Genomic DNA, 12,116 nt, shown 5'->3' on the forward strand with positions numbered 1-12,116 from the left:
ATGCAGAGCCAACTTCAGGAAGAACGCAAAGGGAGGATCAAAATATAAATTAAATCAATTTCTGACAACTAGACAAAGGTATAGTCTGTGTACACCCATTCTTCGTACAGTGCTTAGCCTGGTAAGATGTCATCTTAAAATTGTAATGGAAGGTCAGGCCCAATGGCTCATGCCTGTAATCTCAGCACTTTGGGAGGCCAAGGCGGGTGGATCCCTTGTGGCCAGAAGTTCCAGACCAGACTGGCCAACATGGCAAAATGCCATCTGTACAAAAAATACAAAATAAAATAAAAATTAGCCAGGCATGGTGGCACACACCTGTAATCCCAGCTACTCAGGAGGCTGAGGCACAAGAATTACTTGAACCTGGGAGGCAGAGGTTGCAGTGAGCCGAGATCATGCCACTGCACTCCAGCCTGGACAACAGAGAGAGACACTGCCTCAGAAGAAAAAAAAAGAAAGAACTGCAATGGAAGCCAGGTGCAGACACAGACAGGAGGCATGTTAAGAAGCACTCCAGAACCTGGAACACTCGATTCCCTTCTAGATCACCCCTGTCTGCAACAGCTTTGTGTCAGTTGCATTATGAAAGTCCCATCTTTATCTTGGTTACCACTGTGGGAGAGAGCAGAGTGAGGTTTTCAAAACAGGTTATTACCGCATTTTCAGCAAAGCTTTGTCTGCTCTGTTAGTCCCAGGTCTGACCTTGTGAAATCAGTTGGGTATTTACAGAGTGAGCTGCTGAATCTCCTACATCACCTTCTTTTATCTTGTTCTCTTTCTTGATTCTCTTTTATTGGGTCTATAATTCTCTGGTGCAGGTTAGTTGCCTGTGCTTATTCACCAGGAGGCTAACTTCTGTCTCCTAATCTAAGGCTGTATTTCCTGATTTAAGATCAGAGATTGGCAAACATTTTCTTCAAAGGCCCAGATAACAAATATTTTAGGTTTTACAGGTTATACGGTCTCTTTTGCCACTCTTCATCTCTGCTATTGCAGCACAAAAACAGTCATGGACAGGATATAAACGATAGGTAGGCATGGTTGTGTCCCAAGAAAACTCTATTTACAAAGCAAGCAGTTGGCCAGATTTTGCCAGTGAGCTTAGTTTGCCAACTCCTATCTTAGATAGTAACTCCCTCCGCTTTTTGTCTAAGAAGCTGCTTGTTGGAAATCAGAACTTGAACTATGGTAGGAGGAATATTCAAACGTAATCTGTTCACCTTTCCAAACCAGATACTGGAATGAGCTTACACAGCACCACACTGACTAGACTATTTGTGTTATTTAAGGTTGACTAACACAAACTTTGAGAAGTGGGTTGAACTCTGATCCTAACTATAGGAGTTAGACAGTCCACATTAATGGGGATAAGAGTCTGGTGTGCTAACGCACATCTGTAGTCACAGCTTCTTGGGAGGCTAAAGTGGGAGGATTATTTGAGACCAAGAGTTTGGGACTGCAGTAAGCTATGCGTGTGCTACTGCACTCTAGCCCAGGTGACAGAGTGAGACCCCATCTCCCCAGTCAGCCTAAGGCACGGACAGCATCTTCTCTCTTGAGGGATGAGATGGGCAGTGGGCTTGGGTTACACCTCATTTCTGATACATGGAGAGTCCTGTTGGGAAGGGTTGAGGGCACTTCACTGTGTGTGATCTTCTTGGGTTCTGATAGGTCCTTAAGGTGGGGTTTGGGATCCTTTCTGGATTGCTCTTGCCTTATCCCTGAGTTCTCAGAGAGACATAATAAATGTCACAGTTGTTCTTGGCTGTGCTGGGGGAGCAGAAGAGAAAGTGCCTCCTCCATAGGCCAGAGGGGCACTTCAGTCATGGTCACTAGTTGTTTGATGGACAACTATCTGTAGCCAAGTGAGCGAGTGGCTGTGGGAGCCAGAGGAGATGGAAAGCAGCTGAAAGGCTCTCCTGGAGCATGTGTGGGCTGGTGACCCTGGAAACTTCCAGAACAGCTGCTAGAAACTTGGAGCAGAGCAAACTTTTGACAAACACACCAGTGGAGACTTGATTTAGAATTGGAATATAAAAAGAAATATAAGCTCATTTCATATTCAGCAGCTGATGAGGGCACTGAACTAGGTTAAAACTGCTTTCTAAAGCCCACAGGTATACTTATCAATATACATATATTGTATTATGAGTTTGGTTTGTTGTATACACCTATGGTTCATTTTATATGGGGATTTTCTCCAAATATTTAGGATGATTCAAACTTTTCACTGTTATAACCTTTATAGCTATCATTGTGAATACAGTGTAGTCTGCTTTTAAAATGAATTCCCTGAGATAGATTCCTAGAAAGAGATCTGCTGAGTTAAATTACATGAACCTTTTTAAGATTCCTGGTATGCAATACCATCTTGTTTCTGACAGAGTATGAAAGTGCCTGTCTCATTTAGCCTTCACTGACACTGGATATTTGGAGAGGTTATTGCTAACTCAATAGATATTTTAATTTTATTTATTTGAGTACTAATTAAATTGAATACTTTATGTGTTTTTAACCATGTGTATGTTATTTACTTTTTGAATTGGCAAGCATTATTAGCTTTGTTCTCCAGGTGAGGAAGCTAAGGCTGAGAAAGCTTAAATCACTTGCCTGGGGGCAAACACAGAAAGTTGTAGCCCTGGGATGCCAGCCTAAATTCTGGTTCTTATTCAGGATGCTAGCCTAAATTCTGCTTTTTATTCAGTGCTCATTTCATTGTTCAATAATATCCTCAAAGAAGAAGAAATAGGGCTTTCTTAATTTTCTGTTTCTGATACTCACAAAGCATTCTTTTTTATTATTATTAATTCCTGGAAATTGCAACTGACACCAAAAATCTCAAGAGAAATTTATTATAAGAGCGTACAAAGCCTCATTCAAAGATGAAGGTCAACAGAGACAAAGTAGATACAATTTCAATCTGTTTTAATGAATCAAGACTGATGGAATGAATTCCCTTTTGTGGAAGAAAAAAAGACTGTTACTGTGGTTTCCTTTCAAAAGAAGATTTTATTCAGTCTTTGATTAGACTAAAGAGAACGTAATATTTCAAGGACAAAATTCACCTTTCTCCAGATGTAGAATCATTTTTTCATTTGGAATCCATACTTATTTTCTATTAAAAATTAAATTTGTGGGAAAGTAGAATTGGGGTTATGTCAAAAAATATAGAAGAAAAGACTAAGAAAGTCCTTCAGCAAAAGCCGAAAGAAGTCCACTAATAAGGCTATTAAACACTTGAGGAGGGCAAACTCAAATCACACTTCCACAAAGAAAAGTGGAGGTATACAAATATATCCTCATATATTGAGAAAAAAATGCATTATGTACATTTGCTATGTCATTATAGAACAATTACTCCCTGATGATGGAGAGAATGTTTTGTATATATTTTTATGAGTGTTCTATTCTAGAGACATCTGTAAGATAGCCAAATCTAGCAATTGTCCAAGGGTTGGGACACCTGTATTCTAGTTTTTGTACCCTTTCTAAGCTCTGTGATATAAACAAGAAAATTAACCTTCCTTAGTCCTCATGTTCTCATCTATATGGGGGAAATGATTATGTTTACCTCCCAGTGCTATTATAAAGTTCAACGCTTTTAAGGGTATAAATATGGATTTCAAACTCTAAACACTATACAATTGAGAAGGATTAGTGAACAAGCTTCAAACCCCAGTGGGTAGCAGGTAATTATGAAGGTTTATATAAAAATATGTTTCAGTTAACAAGATGAAAGAAAAGCATAGATTTTTGAGGTAAGGGGAAAATATATCAATAGGTTTGAACATTTTATTTTAGCCTGGTCTGCCTTGATAGTGTTGTAATTTACGACTGATTTTTTTCCCTATAATTCTATGCTGTTTTATTTGCAGTATGGCCTTCCAAATAATTTTATGTTTTGATTTCAACCCAGTGTACAATTTCTAGCTAAAAACCAACCCATTTGAAATAAATTTACTTACAAGCAGTTGTTCATAACTCTTATGTATAAGCTAATAATTTTAGGAAAATTAAAACTTTTATTTTTATTCAGAGGGTACATGTGCAGATTTGTTACATTAATATATTGCATGATGCTGAGGCCTGGGGTAAAAATGATCCTGTTACCCAGGTTGTGAGCATAGCACCCACTAGTAAGTTTTTCAGTTCTTGCCACCTTCTTGTCCTCCTCTCTCTAGTAGTCCCCAGTGTCTCTGGTTGTCATCTTTGTGTCCATGTGTACCTATTGTTTAGCTTCCACTTATAAGCAAGAATAGGCAGTATTTGGTTTTCTGCAAAGGACATGGTTTAGTTCGTGTGTGTGTGTGTGTGTGTGTGTATGTGTGTGGCTGTACCCCATGATATCTGTATTCCACAATTTCTTTATCAAATTCACCATTGACAGGCATCTAGGTTGATTCCATGCCTTTGCTATTGTGAATAGTGCTGCAGTAATAAGTGCATGTGTCTTTCTGGAGGAAATATTTATTTTCTTTTGGATATATATCCAGTAATGGGATTGCTAGGTCAAGTGGTAGTGCTAAGTTGAGAAATCTCCAAACTGCTTGCCACAATGGCTGAACTAAAATATATTCCCACAAGCAATGTTCCCTTTTCACATAGCCTTGCAAAAGTCTGTTGTTTTGGGGTTTTTTTCTTTTGTATTTAATGTTACTGAAGGCTTTATTAAAGCCTTTAAAACACAAAAGTTCTTGAACATACATTTATTATCTGGAGAAATAAATGCACTCCAAATGCTTATCATCAGAACTCTGGAAAAAGACGTGTAAGTTCTGGACTTTTTGGTAATAGCTGTTCTGATGAGTGTGAGATGCTATCTCATTGTGGTTTTGATTTGCATTTTTTGATGATTAGTGATGCTGAGCATTTTTTTAAATATGTGTGCATGTCTTCTTTTGAGAAGTATCCATTCATGTTTTTTGCTCACTTTTTAATGGGGTTATATTTTATTGTTGAATTGTTTAAGTTCCTTATGGATTCTGGATATCAGACCTTTTTGGAGGAATAGTTTGTGAATATTTTCTCCCATTTTATAGGTTGCCTGTTTACTCTGTTGGTAGTTTCTTTTGCTGCGCTTAAGCTCTTTAGTTTAATTAGATCCCACTTGTCAATTTTTGTTTTTGTTTAATTGCTTTTCCTCAAAAATCATTTAGGATTTAGTCATAAATTCCTTGCCAAAGCTGATGTCCAAGTTGGCCTTTCATAGGTTTTCTTCTAGGATTCTTATACTTTGAGGTCTTACATCTACATCTTTAATCCATCTTGAGATAAATTCTGCATATAGTGAAAGGTAGGAATCCAGCTTCATTCTTCTGCATATGGCTATCCGCTATACCAGCACCATTTATTGAATAGACAGTCCTTCCTCCATTGTTTATTTTTGTCAACCTTGTTGAAGATGTGATGACTGTAGGTGTGTGGCTTTATTTCTTAGGTTCTCTATTCTTTTCCACTGGTCTATGTGTCTTTGTATCAGTACTATGCTATTTTGGTGACTACAGCCTTTTATAATACCTTTTGTAATAGCATAGTTTGAGGTCAGGTAATGTGGGGTTTCCACCTTTTTTGTTTGTTTGTTGTATATGCAGATAATTTTGAAGACAAAGAGGAGAAAAGGTAAATCAAAATTGCAAGTTTGAGAAGTATGGAAGAAGAGAATAAGTAGTGCAGATCAGAAAAAGGAGAGTGGAAAAGATTTAAGAGGACAAATGCTGTCCTTAATCTTTTCAGTGATGTTGAATTTGACTTTGCCATTAGTCGTTGTGATGAAATCAGTTAGATATTAGGACCCAAAATGTTGTGATTATTTACTATGTAGATGGCAATTTAACTGTTATGAGATGAAATCACCTTAGAACAAAGTAAGGAAAATAACAAAGGCCAAAGACTGAGAAAGGAAACATCATTGTTATATTATTTCTAAGCAGTAATGAAAGATGTGAAAAGACAACCAGCAGAGGATATAATCGCTAAATCCAGGGCAATAGCAAGAATGTGGAAGCTTAAAGGAATGAAGGAAGGAGAATAAGGCCGGGCACGGTGGCTCAGGCCTGTAATCCCAGCACTTTGGGAGGCCAAAGTGGGTGGATCACGAGGTCAGGAGATCGAGACCATCCTGGCTAATATGGTGAAACCCCGTCTCTACTAAAAATACAAAAAATTAGCCAGGTGTGGTGTCAGGTACCTGTTGTCCCAGCTACTCAGGAGGCTGAGGAAGGAGAATGGTGTGAACCTGGGAGGTGGAGCAGGCAGTGAGCCGAGATGGCGCCACTGCACTCCACCCTGGGCGACAGAGCAAGACTCCGTTTCAAATTCAAAAAAAAAAAAAAAAAAAAAAAAGAAAGAGGAATGAAGCAGAGGAAGATGCACAATATATGGAGAATATGTTCCATAAATAGAAATGTAGACATTTTGTAGAGCTGTTTGAATTCATCCAGTTATGGTCAAGAAGGGTCTCATTGGAAAGCAGACTCTTCTTGAGCAAATACCCTCAAGAAGGGTCTCATTGGAAAGATAGAAAGTAGATATTGAGCGAGTTGGAGTGGGGAGGATACCAAATACATTCTCAGCCATGTTTTAAAATCCTTTTCCATTTGATTAACTTAGGTAATGTTTATTATTATGTATAAGATATTACTAATAGCCAGAAAACAAAAAGTTTGTTCGCAATTATTTTTCCATCATTTTCTAAAGACACTTCTTAGTGAATATATTTAGACATAACAATGTGTGTTTATGTGTATTTTTTAAATCATCAACATTTGTATAAGAGCTACAATCTTTATGAGAATGTGCCAAAACAAGTTCATTGGAATATTTTACATATAACAAGAACAAATTACACAATGGTGTCAAATCTAACAGAAATAAGAGTGCCTTATGTTTTCAAGGTGTTAATTGGTGTATTCAGAAAAATCACACCATTTTATCTTGGGATGATTTCCAATTAGATTATTAAAATACTGGGCTACAGGAAAATGGCCTCCTAATAGGACAGATGATCTAACTCAAAGCACTGTGATTTCAGTATGATTTTTTAAAACAAGTAAAACATGTCACCAGTTCAGTTTAAGAAAACATTAGTATATGAAACATAATGTTGGTAAAAATACAACACACAAAGCTAATGCAATTGAAAAGGTAAGTTTTATACTTTAAGATACATGAAATGTTTATCTCATTACCTGCTTGAAAGAAAGAAACCTATTTAAAAATGTTAATTTGCAATAGTGAAAACAGTCTCAAAAGTTGTATAAGGTTTATAAAGAATTTTTAAAAAGTAGTTACTCAGCAAATAGCCATTCTTTGATTAACTCACTCTCAATACTCTCAATACATATGAAATAAACACCTACTAGTAGCCAGGCACCACTCTGCATCCTGAGTACAGCAGTGAATAACACAGACACAAGGTCCTGATCTTGTGTTGCAAGCATTTTGGTGGGAACACACAAACAATAAGCAAACAAATATGTATGTCAGTTAGTTATAAGGGCTGTGGAGAAAAGTTAAGCAGAATAAAGAGGGATGGGGTGAGAAGCAATGTTTAGACAGGTAGTGAGGGAAGACCACTCTAATGGAAGGTATTTGAAGAGCAACATGTAGGAGGAGAAGAGAAATAGCCACGTGGTCATCTAGGAGAAGAACATGCTGGCTAGAAGAACAAGAGCATGCTTGGAATGTTCAGAATTGTGAAGGTGGAGAAAGAGGAGATAGGAGACTATGTAGAAGGCTTTAGAGGTTACTGTAGGACTTACTTGGGAGATCAAAAGCTATTGAAGAGTTTTGAACAGAGGTGTGAAATGACCTGATTTATATTTTTAAAAGATTGTTTTGGCTCTTGTGTGGAGAGCAGATTGTAGGAAGAAAGGCAGAATTAGGAAGACCAGTTATAGTGATGAACAAATGCTAGACAAGAGTGGTTTGGAGCACAATGATAGGATAAATGTGATAAGAAGTGGTCATAATCAAGATAGGTTTTGAGCACAGAGCCTATAGCGTTTGTCAGTTGACTGGCTAAGGAGCAAAATCCAGGAAAATAGCAAGAATGTGGATGCTGTTGGATTAAAGGAATAAAAGAAGAGGAATGAAGCAGAGTAAGAGGGAGAGAGAGAAAGATGCACAATATATGGAGGATATGTTCCATAAATAGAAACATAGTCATTTTGTAGAGCTATTTGAATTCATCCAGTTATGATCAAGGAGAAGGTTCAGAAGGAAATCAGATTATTTCACTCCTCTGTTGAAAACTCTACAGTAGCTTCTGATCTTTTCCCGAGTACATACTACAGCAAAGAGGAAGAGAAGAATGAGTCAAGGATGATTTCAAAGTTCAGGGCCTGAGCAACTGAGTGAAGTGTAGAATCAAATCTAGGGAACACCCCATGTCAGGGTCAAGTTTTGATGGTGGGTTTGGGAATGATCAGGAGAATAGGTTTGGGTGTGCTAAGTTGGAGATGCCCATTTGATACATAGGACTCCAGAGTTCAGGTGAAAACTATAGAGTGGAAATTCAATTTTACACGTGTTTGGCATTACAGATGATATTTAAAGCAATTGGGCTGGATGCACCATCTAGAGTATGTGTGTGGCTGAAGAAGAGAAGAAGCTCAAAGGTCTGATTCTTACAGGATCCTAAAGAGGCTCTCCAGCTAGTCCTCTGCTAGGAGGACTAGCAGAAAACACCGGTGTGTTAGGAGTTGAAGAAATTGTTTGAAGGTGTGCGTGATGACATGTGTCAGATATTGAGTGACCACTGCATTTAGCAGCATGGATGTGAATGATGATCTTGACAAGAGATTAGGTGGAACAATGGTGATGAGTCTTACCTGAGAGTATTCAAGAGAGAACAGCATTAATGGAAGTACAGACAGAGGAGTCACCACTTTCCAGAGTTTTACTGTATAAGGAGGCAGAGAAAGGAGAATAGTTTTTTAGAGGAGGATTAGGAAAAGTTGAGTTTAAGTATCATTTCAAAACATTTTTTATAACTCAGATAATACATATGATTGGGAGTGATAATATAAGAAACCTAGTTATGTTATTTTCAGGTATTCCAGGTGCTTCATTTGCATTTCTGAAAATAAATTTATGTTTTTATGCACACATTATGCTTAAAATTCACTGGAAAAGTTGCCCAAAGCACTGACAATGCTTCTGTCTTTTTTCATCCAAATCTCTTATGATCTTTGTATCTAAATATTACATATACTTTAACTTGCTACAGGTAATTTCATTTGTCTTTGAAAATATAACCCAGAACATTTTTAAATCATGAAGATCATGTTAGACATTGTTAGCTGCCTGCCAGCAGCCATATCTCCTTCTTATTTTTTAATAGAATTCCAATTTTGTATAGAATGGCAACCTGGTTAGCTCCCAGTAATGAAAATTCCATTCCCCTTTGCCAGATATCATATGTTTGTATTAATAGCTGTAGTAGCCATCTTGTTATCATGAGGGGAAAAGCCAATAAGCTGAGGATGGCAGAGGAGAAGGATAGTAAGAGACTTGGTTTTGTGTGATACTTTTGCAGTTCTGTACCAAATCAGTAAACCCTCACCACTAGTCTTACGTATATAAGATAATTAAATGTCTTTATTGATTAAGTCCTACTTCCTAGGGAAGTAAAAGGTGTCACTTGTAGCTGAGAACATACATAACTGATACAATTTTGAATTTAATTGGTGGCTAAAAATCAAAGGTGGAGTAGCTTAGATTTCTTACTGAAAAACATCCTTTATTTCCTCTGTGGTGCTTTCATCTAAAGGAATCCGTACATGCTTCATTATTAATAATAGTAATATCAACAGTAATGGTAGCTACAGCTTATATAGTACCTACTTATATGTTCCAAGCACTGTGCTAAGTAGCTTAGTTATATCATTTCATTTAAACCAATAAGGTAAGTAATATGTTTTCTATTTTACAGATTAGAAGAGAGAGGCACAGAGAAATTAACCACTAACCTTCCCAAGGTTATACAACTAGTTATTAGCAAAGTTGAGATTAGAACCTGTGATGTCTGCCCCTGAAGTGTATACTCACATGGCCAAGACTCCCAAGAGAATCTCTGTTTGCCACTGTCTTCAACTTTTTCCCCTTACTTTCCCATGGTGTTCCTATGGTCAACAAGTTCTAATTGCCAGTTACCCTATCTAAATTTTTTCTTTTTCTTATTAATGTATGTTAATCATCTTATTCTTATTGTAGGGTGGAACAAATTCTTTATTTTCCAGGAAGAAGGGGCTTGAATGCAAGTATCCTCTCTTCTTGATACTTTGGGCTAGTCCGTAATCTTGCAACACATTCTTGGACCTTCTTTCCACTTAGCAATTTTGTGTGATTATCAGTGCTGATTACTCGTCCATTTTCTTGGTGAAAGTAGTATGTTTCCTATTATTATATCAATTTTCTCTGTCAAGCAGCACTGCTAACATAGACTGTAAGGAATACATAGAATATATATGGGCAGCCAAAAAATAGAATGTCTGCATGTATCCATAGCAACTAATATACATCGTGTACAATCACTAAATAGGATATCTCAGTGGACATGTGTGTATTCTATAAATTATGTGTTTTAAAGTATAATAATATAAATTAGCTACCTATATGCATTATACATACTGTGTATATTGTCAGTTAATTTTTACAAATTCCTATGACATATTTTTAGCCCTCATTATATAGAGGCTCAGAGAGGTTAAGTAACTTGGCCAAGATCACACTGTTACTAAATAGCTATATCATCTCACCATAAACTTGTATGACATCTGGTACATCTTCCTAATGGTTATCCTCAATTGTAATGTGTACTTATTCTTATGATTGTTTGATTATTGTTTTACTCATCTATAAGGCAGAGTTTATGTCTTTTGCTTAGCATTTTATTACCATAACCAAAAATAATGACTGATGCATAGTAGCTGCTCATGAGATATTGAAAAAAATTAAATTGTAAAATTATATTATTGTGTTAAAGTAAAATATTTTTATACTTTTTTAAAGTAAAATATAACATAAATAAAAGTTGCAGAGCCTATGTTCAGACAAAATCTGACTCCAAATCCAGTCTTCTCTGGCTAGCTTACTGCTCTTCCTTTCAAAGTATCTTTATTTTATTTATTTATTTATTTATTTATTTATTTATTTTGAGATGGAGTTTCGCTCCTGTTTCCCAGGCTGGAGTGCAATGGCGCAATCTTGGCTCACTACAACCTCCGCCTCCCTGGTTCAAGCAATTCTTCTGCCTCAGCCTCCTGAGTAGCTGGGATTACAGGCATGCGCCACAATGCCCAGCTAATTTTTTGCTGTTGTTGTATTTTCAGTAGAGATGGGGTTTCTGCATGTTGGTCATGAACTCCCAACCTCAGGTAAGCCGCCTGTCTCGGCCTCCCAAAGTGCTGGGATTACAAGCGTGAGCCACCAGGCCCTGTCCTTCCTTTCAAAGTGTCTAAGAAATCATCTTAGTTACTACAACGGAGTGTCATCTAAGTTCGAGGCGTCAAGTCAAGCATATATGCTGCCACTCTCTCCTTTTGTTCCCATGATATACATTGCCAAACAGTCATCACCCCCTTTCCCACTGAGCCTAGATTTGTATTCATAATTCTTCTCCACTCAGGGCTTTAGACAATCACTACCTCTCAATTGTTGTTGACTAAGATGTAAATCTAGAGGATAACTGAAATAAAAGTTTGTCCAATTAAATTTATAGTAACTATTTCTTCCACAAACTATTCCAGTACTGTGAGGGGTGGGGGCACAGTCAGAACATTAATATTAGGGACAATTAATTGTATTATATCATCACATTTATTAACAAATTCTGAAAGTGGAAAACATCTATGTGTCTATTTACCTATCTATACATCTGTGGAGGGTGAGAGAAAGAAAACACATGTTACCCTTCTGACAGAATCCCCCAGAAATCCCTTTTCTCAACACATAGACCTGAAATGATAGGGGCCAGAATAATAGGTGCTCCTTTATCTCAAGTGAGTTATGTTTTTTCACAAAGGTGTCTGTACAGGGAAACTGTTGTCTCGATTGGTCTTTGCCTCACACAACGATTTGTCCTTTCAGGAAGACTGCCCATTGATTTTGTC

Source organism: Trachypithecus francoisi, unplaced genomic scaffold (assembly GCF_009764315.1).
Source record: "Trachypithecus francoisi isolate TF-2019V2 unplaced genomic scaffold, Tfra_2.0 Lachesis_group10, whole genome shotgun sequence".
In the NCBI taxonomy this organism is placed as follows: Eukaryota; Metazoa; Chordata; class Mammalia; order Primates; family Cercopithecidae; genus Trachypithecus; species Trachypithecus francoisi.